This window comes from Carassius gibelio, chromosome B17 (assembly GCF_023724105.1).
Source record: "Carassius gibelio isolate Cgi1373 ecotype wild population from Czech Republic chromosome B17, carGib1.2-hapl.c, whole genome shotgun sequence".
Lineage (NCBI taxonomy): Eukaryota > Metazoa > Chordata > Actinopteri > Cypriniformes > Cyprinidae > Carassius > Carassius gibelio.
In genome coordinates this window covers 26,660,998-26,675,401 of record NC_068412.1, presented here as the reverse complement: position 1 = coordinate 26,675,401, position 14,404 = coordinate 26,660,998, and the positions used below count along the sequence as shown (strand labels likewise).

The window sequence follows — 14,404 nt, the reverse complement described above, 5'->3', positions numbered from 1 at the left end:
CAAGTCATTGTGAGATTATTAACTTTGAAATCGAATTAAGAGGGTAACGCAAGACCTACAATCATTCAGAGATCATTCGATTACACTCACGCACAGGGCAACGCAATTACCTCCCCGTCCGCAAGGACAGCAAGTCACCGGCCAAGAAGAAGTATACTTTTATTTGATTCCACCGTCTGCTGTTGTGGAAAAGCGGCTCATCAGATGGAATTGTTTTTCCTTTTATGTGTTCGTTTCTGCCAGTTTTTGTAAACGCCTGGCTCTGATGCTTAATCTGACCTGCTAATGCGAGAAAAACTTTCTAGTGCTTTCTAGTGGCGTAAGCACATGAGAGGTTTATTTCTAGTGCACAGATATCTGAAAATCACCTGTCTGTCTACAAACACTGAGAGTTTGAAGAGTAAGCGTGTGGTGTATTATAAAACATAAGCATAACTAACTGAATTATAATAATTATAACTGAATAGAGAAATTTGGAGGGTGTTCTCAGTGGTTTTTAATCTTACTTGCAGTTTCCCCTACTCTCACTTTACGTAACTCTTTGGGCCAAAGACAATAATACCTCTTTCTAGTCTGTATCTGAGGCCGCTGACATCCGCTGAACTTGCTGTTTCTCTGCCCTTTTCAATGCCTCATAAACACCTCGTTATAAACAACCCATTGGAGCAGGTTTTACATCCCCGAATTCCAGTCGCATCCCTCACGTTGGCATCGGACGCCAGTTCCTGCGAAATCTTTCTTAACAATTACACATTTACAAGTAGAGACATTCTTCCCCGTGGTTTGAATAGCTTGTTATTACTCCATGAAATTGCTTCTTGGATGTCAAGCGAACGGTCGGACTGGCAGCGGTGTTCAGAAGTGGGTCAGTTGGAACGGGAAAACGACACACGGTAGTCTTCCAAAGAGGCAGTATTTTATCAAAATGATATTAAAACCTCCCAGTGCAGAAATGCAGGCTGAGCACTGGCGCCATTTGAAGTAAAGCGTAATATTTGTCTTTGAAATAAGTTTATCGGAGAAAGAACAGCAACTTCCTGGATTTTGAACACAAAGAGTTGGGTTTGTTTTTATTTCACGCCAAAGTGTTGGCAACGGCAGCCTTTCTTTTCTTGTTTGCTGAAGCATCGATATGAAAATACTATGCCATTAGAATCATGCCAGAAAACGCTTTGCTGTTTCTCTCTCCAGATTTATGGAGTCGTTTTTTTCTCCCCCCTCTTCTTAAGTATAATTTCTGTCGAGCCGCATCTGGAAGTATTTATTTCAGTGCCATGTAATCCATCTCGTGGCGCAGTAAACAGACTGGCTATTATTTTTGAATAAAGTCTCATCTTCAGGCTTCGAGAGCGCCGAGCGCTGTCTGCGAACCCTCCTGGCTGTTTCAGATGCTATTGATTTACGGTGGGTTTTTCCACATGCTGACCCCCAAATCCCACTTCACAGCGAGGTGGTGTACAGTACGGCCCATTAAGTCGGAGTTCTGGGGATGCACTTCCCCGCTGGAGTGCGCTGGATCTGGCTGAGTTTGGACTCCCCAAATGACGGGGCTCTGCAGCACAATAACAAATCTAATCCATTAGCCAGAACTCTCCAAGGTGCCGCTTTACTCTAAATCACGCCGCTTTTCAGTTCAGGCTCGAGGACAGAGCTCACATTCGGATTACAATACTGTTGTTTACAGCGAAGCATCATTGGGCATTTCCAGAGAAATTGAGCAATATCAAGATCAGTTGGGTTTTATGATGCAATGCCTTTTATTTACTGACTGTGGCGTGACTCCCAAACTAACCTTAACCAACAGAGATCTTGACTTTCATTGAAACGTTTTAGTGATCATAACTACTTGCAATACTATTTATAATAATAATAATAATAATAAAATTCAAAATATATTCAAAATAAAATAATTGAAAGAAATTATTGACCTTAACTTTAAATTTTTTTAGCATCATAGCTATTTGCAAAGCCTAATATATATATATACACACACACACACACACGTGTATACATATATATATATTGTAGTCTAATCAAACACATGTGTTTGTGTGTGTGTGTGTATATATATATATATATATATATATATATATATATATATATATATATATATATATATATGTTTGTATATATGGGTCAAAGACGTTAAGATGTCCGCATCAAAAGAAATGTATAAAAGTGATTTTGTGTCCATAGAAAGCACATTAAATGTCTACTTTTAAGGTTTCAAATAAGTTTTTGGAGAATAAAATGTCAAAATTTGGTTGCAATAATGTTACATTGTCATTCAGTGTAACACAATATTTATGCAAAAATTCAAACAACATGCTTATTCTGACGTGTACATATTAAAATATCTAAAAGAATTAATTATGGAGCATGCTCAATTTTATTGTGTTTTAAATTAGTAAAAAAATCTTACTGACAAATGTGAAAAACCTAATTTAGTGGCAAATGTTAAAAATTTAAAATTACAACTCATTAGTATTTAGTGAAAGTAATTAGTCTTTTAATATGTCAAATTGTTGTTAATATGCCTGACAAGATTGTTACACTGAATGACATTTTACTGCGTGTCTTCTGTAAATCAGGGGAAAATGTATGATATTTATTTTTTGCTCAGAAAAACAAAAACAAAATTGCAATGAAATAAAACAGAAAACATTTTGCATTTTTTGGGGGAAAAACTACACCAGTCTTTTTTTTATGCTTAAACAATTTTTCATCTTTGACCCAAATATATATATTTATATATATAATGTTTATATATATATATATATATGTTTAAATATACATGTATATATATATAAATATATATATATATATATATATATATATTATAATTTACATATGTCTGTAAAATTATATTTTTACATGTTTACATATAAGCAATTGAATTATATAAGCTGAATTAAATGATTATAGATGGCTTTTATTAGAATGATGTTTATTGATTTAATTATGTAAAGTATCTATGTAACCTATCAATGCAATATTATATATATAAAACAAAAAAACAACAACAACATATTGCCACGAGTGATATCTGGAGCTGCATTAGTGAGCGTGTCCACTACACCGCTCGACCCAGCTCGTTCTACCCATCAAACTCTCATCCCATGGTTTTACAGACACAGATACGTCTTGCATTAAAACCCACACTTAGCCTTGTCTATTTTCCTAAGCCCTCTGGATTTCAGATCGAAGCGTCTGAAGCAGGTTCTGACCCGGGACGACTGTACATGGATACGGTTGAACTCGAGCGCTGGCGGTCTGACGGCGGGGAAGTCCCGGTCATACGGCATCTCGTATGCACCACAGCCTTGATCCAATTCAGCCGGCTCCACACAGACAGGACCGTCCCGCCGGGCGCCAGCGCACACACACACACACACACACACACGTCTCCACATCTGTCTCGTGCTGCTCATGAATATGCACGAGCAGGAGTTACACTTATGGCAACGTCTCATTACGGTCAGTGAAATGCACACGCATGCAGCTCTCTGCTATCTTGTCTCGAGACCTTAGAGGTTAGTCCACCCAAAAATCAAAGTCCTGTCATTTATCATCATTTACTCGCCCTCATGTTGCTGCAAGGTGTGCTTTGCATCTGCAGCTGTACAGCAGCGCCAGCCATAGCTTTGGGTTCGGAAAAGACATTATCTCAAAAGTCATTAGAAAAGTCAATATTTGCTCAAAATTTGCAGCTCTCAAATACTATTTGTGTTGATGTGTCAGTTTGAAAATATGAAAGTGTGAATAAAAGCTTTTTAAGAGAAATAAAAAAAAAAACAGCTGGAAATTGTCTATTCCTCATTAAAACTGTCGTATGATTACAGAAGTAAAACACAGCATGTAAGTAGTATTGCGGTGTTATTTTACTTTCATTGTTATTTATACTGTTATAGTTACATTCATATCATATTTTGTTTATCTGTCTTCTGGTTTATTTTACCTTTAGTTAAGTTATTTTTAGTAAATTTGCTGTTTTTGTCTTCTGTTGTTGTTTTTGTATGTCTGTATAGTTTTATTAATTATTAATTTGATTAATTTCACTGTTAATTTGTCATTTTAGTACATGAAGTTAAACTGAATGAAAATGAGAAATACGATTATTTTATACTTTTTAATTTATTTAAGTTAAAATTACATTTATTTGTTGTTTTTGTCTCTCTTTTTTTTTGGTTATGCGTTTTTTAAATATAATTTGATTAATTATCAATTTTATTAATTACACTGTTAGTTTGCTATGTAAGTACATGAAGTTAAACTGAATGAAAAAGAAATAGAAAAATAAAATACAATTATTTTGATGTTTAAATTTATTTCAGTTAAAGTTTAATTAATAATTTTTTATATGATTTTATATTATACATTTTTAATACTTTTCCACAAAAAATAACAGAGAAATAGCAGTTCACTGTAATTTAAACATTTCTTTATTTATTTTTGTCAAATGTACTCCAATAATCAGTTTTATCACACTATTATAACACTTTTTCGAGCTCAACTTTCACTGAATGATAAAGAGCATCTGGGACATTCTGATAAACTCCTCTTTTTGTGAAAGAAGAAAGAAACCCATACAGTTGGAACGACATAAGTGTGAGTAAATAATGACAGCGTTTTCATTTGTTGGGTGAACTATCCTTTCTTTTTCTCGTCCAGTTCCTGCCCAGGCTCAGTCTGTGACAGATCTTTGTTTTTCTTCGCTGGTATTTATGTTCTTTTTGTGCCGAAGAGTTTAAATGTATTCCTGACCCTTTTGTCTAATGTGTATCTTGGCCTGTGGACCTTGCGTAAAAATGACAAGAGAGAACTATTGGAGGTGTTCGGGCTGAAATATGCACACCACGCAGTTTTATGGAGCGTGCGAAGGACTTTGACACTAACAATGTTCCTGTGTTCATCAAACCGGCCGGCCAGCGTAAAACAATGACTGTTTGAGCGGTCACACACGAGACCCATGTCTTATTGTTTATTACACGCTATAAACAATGCCTGATGGCCGCCTTTTTTTTTCATTGTGCATAAAAATAAAAAGAAGACAGAATGATATTGTAGCTAATGAGTTGCATCTGGTCCCTTCAGCACTGGACTGATAATTGGAGTGTCATCTCTCGGTGGAGAGGAGACAGTTTGTCTCTCACATTTACACGGCCGGCCAGCGAGAGGACACAGCAGCGCTGATCAAAGATAAACCTCCTCTCTCCAGGGGTCAGCCATCTTTTTTCCTCACGATCCTGGCACTGATGCAGCTTAACAGGCTAGAAAAGAGAAGTGCAAACAGTTTCCTTCCTCACGCAAACAAGACGACCAAAGAAGCTTTTCTTTCAACTTGGCTGGGGTTTTTCCTGCCAAACGGCCGGAGCACTGGAGGGACAAGCTGTTCTCTCCTTGTAATGGTGATCAGATCAAGCTGAGTTTAATATTAGAGCCATTCACCTCTCGTTACCGAAAATATAATAGAGAATAGACCGCCTAGATTCCCTAATAGGTTTAACAAATGGCTGTGTGTGTGTGTGTCTTTGGCGTATAAATACACTACCATTCAGCAGTTTGGGATCAGATTCTTAATGTTTTTTTTTTTTTTTTTTTTGAAATTGTTTTCAAAAAGGCTGCATTTTCAATCAGAAAAACTGTAAATTCAGTAAAATTGAGAAATATTATAATGTTGAAGAACTGCATTCTAATATGCTGATTTATTATAAGTGTTAGAAACATTATAGTTAAAAAAAAAAGCTTTCATAAAAAAATTGAATTTTTTTTAGAATTTAAATTTTGTAACAATGTAACTTTTCGAATAAATTTTCAAAGGTTTGGGGTCATTACTTTTTTTTTCTTAAAAAAGAAAAAAGGAAATTCATAGCCTACTTATTCAGCAAGGATATTTTAGATTGATAAAAAAGGTGATAGTTAAGACTTCTGTCATTTCAAAAGATTTCTACTTTGAATAAATGCTGTTTTTTTTTTCTTTTTATTAATTGAAGAGTCATGATCAGGCTGCTGTCATGGATAAACCTGTATGATTTGCATTTGTATGAACATGACATGTTTAATTATTGAGGTGGACTTTTCTTTTAACTCTTATGACGCTGGGCTGACCAAAATGATCCCTTGTATATAAATTAATCAATTAATGCATAAAGTTCATGTGACTCTTTTGACCTAAACAACTGCAGTCCAAAAGCAAATACTCTTGCATGTGAATATAAAACACTTTTTTTTTCTTTTTTTTTTTTGGACTGTCAGACTCACACAGTTAAAGAAAATCATTAATTCACATCATGCAACCAATGCAAATTCAACAGCTTGCACAAATAACCGCCAACATATGGTGAGCATTCACAGGAGTGACGGACACGAGCGCGCGTCCAATAAAGCCTTCCAGACCCCTGCCAGCCGTCCGTATCCACCGATCCCAGATTTCTGATCCATTCGCTGTGGATTTCAGCACAGTCCGTAATATATACGGGCAATAAAATCAGCGAGGGTCAGTTGCTGCGCTACTGGAATGCGCTTGTGTACGCGGCCTCTCAAACCACACGGCCTCTTCCTTCTTGTACTGTCAGCAGGCGATATTTCATCAGAAAGCCTCTCTCTGCACAGAGTTTTTCTTGGACCCCTTTCGGCTTGGTTTCACGTCTTGCCACCCACTGCCAAGGCCAGAGGCCGGCCTGGATGAGCCGCGTCTGAACCTGGAGACCTCCACCAAGTGTTTCTATAAAGGGGGAGCGAGACCTTACTTAGCACTATTGAATGCAAAAATTGAGATTTATGAATGGCCGAGCCTGGTGTGTAAAAGCACGAAGGCAGAATGTTTCATTTGCACTGAAGTTATATTCTATTTCAGTACTGTTAGTGTCCTTAAAGAGGATGGAATAAGATCAGAATAAAATTGCATTTGACACTGTCGTTTTTAAATCATTGAACTTTCTCTCTGAGTAAGTTGCAGGTGTTTGTGTTGAAATGCAGAACTGTTGAGTGAATTCACTCCTGGATTTTATGACATTTTAGGTGGGAAAACAGTATCTTTCTCACCAGGGTTAGAAATTAACCAGGCCTCAAGAAAAAATAAAAAAAAATGTCTAGAAATGACCAGTAGCTTTCTAATATTTCTATTCTGCCCTACAAAGCAAAAAGGCAGTAACTACAGAATTGTGCAGAACTGAGAAAATGACTTAAAAGTTAACCTGTCATCCAGCCTAAGTAGTTACTGTACAAACAACCACCATTTTTCTCCAAAACAACTCACATTTCAGATAAGATGTTTTGTCAAATAACAAAGGATGCCTTGAATGTCATGAAAATGAAAATAACTAATTTTTGATCAAAAATGCAGTTACTGCCTTTTTGCTTTGTAGGGCAGTATTTGCGTTTCAGTTTGAGTGTTATATAGTAACGCTAATATAATGAGACTTTTGATTAAAATATGACATAAAATCAGCTTTACAAACACTTAAGTTGTAAAATATGATTTAAGACTTTAACTTAAATTCATCATATTTGATGAATATGACATGAAATTAAAATAAATCATCTGTGACAATATTGAGCGGTTTAATCAAGCATGGAAGCCTTTTCTTTTGGAATTAATTTTTTATTTATTATTTACTTTTAAAATGTTTGTATGTTTACAGTGTTCAAAATTAATTTAAATATAATGCTTAAAATATAATAAAATGTAATAAATTAAAAATGATTAATGATTAAATATAATTAAATTAAATAATTATTATGAATTATAATTATATAATTTAATTATAGTTTTAATTCTGTAAAATATGTAACAAATTAATGTGGCATGAAATTTTACCAAAAAAAAAGTTCAAAAAATTCAGACCCTGTTCCTCACTGTACAGGAAGTAGAATCTGTTCTGTTTTCCCTTCTTTTCTGTTTGCAAAGTATAAATGATTAGCAGAGGGGAGGACGAGGCTTGAGACGCTGCGACAGCTCTCATGACTGAAAATATATTCCATACAGGAAGGAGCCCTTCCCTGAGATATATCTCCATTGCTTTCCGTTGAACGTGCACGTTATATACATACATCAGGCTGGATTTATTTTTCAGGATCTTTAGGGAAACCCTCTTGGTCAGCTTCCTCCGGGATGTGTATTTATATGTTGGAAAATAAGCCTGTGATGTTGTGTGAGGCCGAATGAAACTGAGAATCTGCTGTGATGGAAAAACCCAGCATGTAATAAAGCGCCATTCATGCTCAATCTGTCAAACTGTGCTACCCAATCAGAGCAGAATTCACACAGTCAGTCAGTTCAGAGACACATCACATGTTTTGAATCAAAACTTTTATATTGTTTTCTTTATGAACACTCGAGATTTTCATTTGTAGATGGTTGTTCATGTGATTTATTCATTTCAGAAAGCTTTTACATCTTTAAAGGATTTCAGTACATTGCTAGGGAGTGTCATGCGGTTGCTATGGTATTCTGGCTGCTTGTTATGTGATACATAGAATTTTTTTAAGTTTTTCAATGTTTTTTCAATCTCAGTGGTTGCTAGTATTGGTCTACCGATATGTGTTTTTTGGTAGCCGATGCCGATATCTTGGAAAGCAGAAAGCCGATAACCGATATAATGCCGATATTATTTTTTTATTATTATTATTAATATTCCAGAAATTTGAAATCATTTGACAATGGATTAAAAAATAAATGTGTAAAAGAAACATACTTAAACTGTAGATGAAAAGGTATTTTTCGCAAATAAATAAATATTTAATACAAAAATAATTAAAAAGATAGTAAACACTGTAACCAACAGGGCACTCAGTATTCTAAGAAATTTGTGTGTATTGGGAATCATTTTTCAATTAAAGCCAGGGTAACCCTCATTTTACATACAGCACACAGTGAAAATTACATGAATATGACAGTCACGAGTTTAAAGATTAAAGCATTCAATTCACACAGACAGACCGTCATGCAGAGAATACGCAATCATGCTGGATACACATGCATACTTCACAAGACCTCACAGCTGGATTCGACTAAGTTTGCAAGATTTGTTAATTTAAATGTTCATTAGTCATTAAAGAATGTGTTTAAATTATATAAATGCTTACGGCAAACGAGAAAGTATTATAATGTTGGCCTTTCTATAACTAATAGGCCTAATATAAAAGCAATCATTAGAATACTTTCTGTATACATTAATTCCTTTGTTTAATTGTTCTGTCTGATTATTAGACAGACAGCTATCCATATTAGAACTGTTAATGATGGTGACGATTAACCAAGCGAGATAGTGTGACCGTCAAAATAAAAGTCTGGTGTAACTTCAAAATAAAAGTCGAACACATCAGCCATGCAGAAAAACTTATCGGTCGATGCCGATATTTATAATATCGACCGATATATCGGCCTTGCCGATATATCAGTCGACCACTAGCTGCTAGGCAGGTGAACATGATTTCTACTAGAAGTTGACTGATAGTGGCTTTTACCGATAATAAGATCAGGGCCTGGACCACACTGGCCGATATAAAAATATACTAAAATATTTTAGTATTAGCGTTTCAGTGAAATAATCCTTATTTCTTAAAGTATATGCAATATTTATGGAAATGTTTTTGGAAATATTGTGGTTTATGGTTGGTCACAATTGTAACTGGTGGGTTAATTTATATTTCTGCTTTCATCAAATTCTTATAAATCTCACCCCAGTTATTAACACTGTATCATCAAATTCAATGCAAACTATTATACATTAAAAAAAACCTTATACAAAAAAAAAAACATACTGATAGGTATAATGAGATAAAAGCCAAAAAATGCTGTTATCCAAGCGGCCTAATGTTGCCATAAACATGTTTACTTGCTCTACGACCACACTCAACAAAACTGAACAATTATAAATACATATATAATACTAAAAATCTTAAGGTTGATGTGGACTCAAATATATATATATATATATATATATATATATATATATATATATATATATATATATATATATATATATATCTATCTATCTATATATATATATATATATATATATATATATATATATATATATATATATATATATGTATATATATATATATATATATATATATGTATATGTGTTAATTCAAGTTGTTACATGACCAGAGAAGTTTACTTCCTGTTTGCACTATGAGAGGATGATGGTTGCATCAAAGCTCCAAACCAATAGGTTAGTAAATCATGTTAACCATGGAATACTGCACATACTTAACGAAGACCCTTCATTTTTTACACATTAGCAGGAAATGCACTGAAACACCAGTCAGTTACATTTTTAGAGCTTTATAAATGAAAACCTTCTTTTGGTTGCCCAAGTCCGGAGGGGAAACCACAATCTTGGCAACCCTGGAGGAATCAGTGACTCTAGAGGTCACTTTCACTCTCGCACTGGATAATTACAGCAACGGATGCAACCCAGAAAACTTTTGGTATGGATTTTTGTCAATAATCAGACGTTCCAGCAATCAATTATCGGTTAGCATTAATCAGCGAAACCGATAAATCGGTCGACCTCTAGTTGATAGGGTGCTTTGCGTGATTGCTATGTGTTATCTAGAGAGTTTACAGTATATGGTTGCTAGGGTTTCTAAATGGTTGTTGGGGAATTGTGCATGTTTAAAGCTAAATTTGCATGCATTCAGTGTGAGATGATGAACAGAAGTTGAGTTTTTCCACATCCAGTGTAACAGATACAGGTGCAAACCTAAAAGTGATCCAACATCACATGTTCTCCTGTTCCTCATTGGTCCTGATTAGAAATCTGCTCTCCAGTGTGCTGATCCTATAATTGGACTCGGAGATAATGACCCAAAGAAACAGAAGTCGACAGCAAATCAAGCCTCAACCTTTGAGCTTTGATACACGAGTTTGGCTTTATAAGTTCCAGCTTGTCAAAGCTTTCACAATATCCTTTCTTTCTTGCCTTATTCTGTGGTTTTATTTCCAGTCAGTTCATGTTTCTGGGCCTGTATCTAGTTTGAGTCGCCTGTTTTCCTGAATCCAGCTCCGTCCTGTCTGGGACCTGTCTCCATTTCGCTTTTGTGTCCCGTTAAAACGCCAGACAAATGAAGAGTTCGCCATAATACGAATGCAAAAAAAAAACATGCATCAAAAACAAATTGTATCGCATGGAGGACATGGCCAAACAGTGCACATCTGCTTTTAATTCTCAGTTTCTTTTATAAAAAGGAAAATAAATGACATTTATAATGATCTACCACCCCGAGTGGCTTTGGATTTCATCAGCTCCATCCTTTTTACCCACAATGCAGCTGTATGTATTGTCTTGCTGCAGTCGCTGCAGTGCTTTCTCTTCTTTTCCTCTCTGTGGTTAAATAATGATAATTAACGGCGCTTTCGGTGGCGTTTGCAGGGTTCTGTTCATAAAGGCACTTGTTATTTTTATTTGTTGCCCGTGATTGGATCTGCCTTTCACTCCGGGATTGTGGTGACCTGATGGTTTCCTTCATGAAATACAGATCTCTGTTGGCAGAAACTCAGGATCCAGAGTCGTGTCCTTAAGTAATTACAATGATGTTTGTGTGTGACCACTTATTACTGTCCAACCGAGTGCTTATGGGAGCTCAGATGACATGATGTTGAACGCCTCATACAGTATAAAGGATATGCAACGGACTGAGAACATCACATTCAGAGTGCATCAATGACAAATGGATGAACATTGAAGAAGATTCATGTTGGTTTCATACATTTTTTATGAACATTCATACCGATTTTAACAAAAGCTTTGATTGAATGGCTCTAAAAATGTCCATTGGCTAACCATGTCACATTAATGCTTCATTTACACATTGAATACACTGTAAAACAAAAATCCATGTTTTTGAATTTGCTTATATGATTAATGGACCATTTTCTTTATCAAAATTTCATGTTCAATGTGTTACCTGCCAATTTTTTTAATATTTAAAAAAAAAAAAAAAACTCAAATTTGCTAATATTAAAAATGGTCATGAAAATCTACAAGTGTCATTTCTGTAATGTAATTTTAATACAAACACTGAAATATTTATTGCATTTAATGTAATTAATAAATGAATAGTTATGGTAAAATAAATCACCAATTTTGTGCAAAAAGATTTTTATTTCTAATAATTGCTGTTCTTTAGAACTATATATTCATCAAAGAATCCTAAAGAATAAAGTGCATCAGTTTCCACAAGAGTATGAAGCACACAACTTTCTTCAACATTGATTATTACCAGAAATGAGCATCAAATCAGTACATTAGAATGATTTCTGAAGATCATGTGACACTGAAGTAATAATGCTGAAAATAAAGCTGAGCATCACAAGATTAAACATATGTTTTAAACAGTAATATGTCACAATTTGTCTGTTTTTACTGCATTTCTGATTAAACAAATACAGTCTTTCAAAGACATCCCTAACTTCTGAATAGTAGTGTTTATGATTTCTGTATGATTATGTGTATTCTCTGTGTCTTTAAAACATTTTTCAGGCAGAAATATTTGAATCATAAAACATATTTGCAACCTAGTTGTTATACGGTTCAGAAATAAAATATGTGAACCATATAACAACTACTCTGCAGTCGTGTGGACCCTCACAATTACACCCCTGTGACATTTTTAAAGTCGAGCCTTCAACAAATCAGAATGCCTTTCCACAAATAGATTCATAAACCACTTGTTAACCACATTTGTTTTGTATCTGCGCTTCTAATAGATGAGGATGGTGTTTCATAACCCGCAGAACCAGAAATACTTCGATTAAACATTAAAGAGGGAAAAAAGCAGCACATTCCAGACCGTGTCGTCTGTGAAACCGGAAAACAAGAGCCGGCCTTCTGCCTCTGTGGAACTGGAGCGCTAATTCATACCAGATTTGCTTCTCTCTTGTGTTCCCCGACAGAGTGCCTACCGCAGGAACGGGATGACTTTCCTGGCCTGCTGAGGTGAGCGAGAGGAGGTCTGGAGGAGACTCTGTCTGCGTCTGTCTTTCCGTGTCTGCAGGTTGGTTTGGACAGGAATTGCTCTGGACTAACACAAATCTGGATTGGACACTTTTTTTTTTTGTTTAGTTGGGGTTCATTTAAACTCTAGAAGTACGACTTTGCTCTTTTTTTAAAATGGTTTTAAGTCGTATTTTTAGTCGGTTACAAAATGTTCTCAATAATTTGATCTATTTTGATGATGTTTATTTTTTCGGGGGAGGGGTGGGTAAAAGTTGGGTAATGAAAACCCATCTTCTTTTTGATACTGTAATACATTATTTATTAAATTGTAATATCTGGCCATAGTATTTTTATACCATTTCTGTTTGGATTTAGATTTAGAATAAAAATTAATAAATTAAATTAAATGTATTATTATTTATTTATTATTTATTTATTTAAAGATTGTCAATGAAGGAGTCATGGTATTACCATAAAAAAAAATACAAAAAAAAGTTAAGGGTTTTTAGATTCTTGTTCTTCTGCTCATCAAGGCTGCATTTATTTGATCAAAAATACAGAAAAAACTGTAATATTGTGAAATATTATTACAACTTAAAATAATAGTTTTCTATTTGAATATACTTAAAAAAAAATATATTCCTGTGATGCAAAGCTGAATTTTCAGCATCATTACTCCAGTCTTCAGTGTCACATGTAACATCAGTCGATCACATGATCATTTAGAAATCATTCTAATATTCTGATTTATTATGAGTGTTGGAAACAAATTATCATGTGGTAATGATCCTAAAAATTTCAATTTTTTAGGTATGTAAAAATCATTCCTTGTTATCCATGTCTCTCTCTCTCTGTGTGTGTGTGTGTGTGTGTGTGTGTGTGTGTGTGTGTGTGTGTGTGTGTGTGTGTGTGTGTGTGTGTGTGTGTGGCACAGAAAGGTCTTGAAAACGATTAGATCAGAAGGTGTGGAAGCCCTGTATAGTATTGTCATAGTACATGTGCAAAATATGATAATATGATAGTACTTTTGGGTGTCTCTCGTCGACTCGAACAGATCTGAGCTCTAGATTCTCAGAAGAGCTCAACATAAATAAAGCTGACGATCTGATTCCCCAGCAGTTCCTGGAGTGGGACGCACTGATGTTGAACTACAGTAGTCTGTATTATCACTATAACATCTGGGCTTGTTAATAACATACAGCGCTGTGTGTCATGCAATGCTCTGCTTGACTTTCCATTTCCAGTATGACAGATGACCTAGAATTAATGCAAACCAAGATGATAATAACACCACTCACTTCATTATACATGCAATGTGATGTGACATTTTAGATTTTTAAATTAGCAAATTCTCTTTTCCCTTTCTTAAAGTCCTAGCAATGAACCTTGTTCACGTTTCCGTGTTTCTCAGCAGCGGAAGTCGTCATAGTTGGGTTAACTTGAAGAGCAGTGAA

General features: G+C 34.9%; 1 long non-coding RNA gene across 4 annotated transcripts in view; it reads left to right on the top strand.

Moving 5' to 3' along the window:
• LOC127976154 (uncharacterized) overlaps positions 1-14,404 on the top strand; it is a 108,059-nt gene that overhangs the window by 84,370 nt on the left and 9,285 nt on the right. For 2 of the 4 annotated variants that reach the window (XR_008157743.1, XR_008157742.1), the window contains exon 9: positions 12,908-13,008. This is a non-coding gene — a long non-coding RNA (uncharacterized LOC127976154). Of the gene's footprint in view, positions 1-12,907; positions 13,520-14,404 lie in introns of those variants that run through there. The other 2 variants (XR_008157740.1, XR_008157741.1) reach the window with 1 other exon arrangement.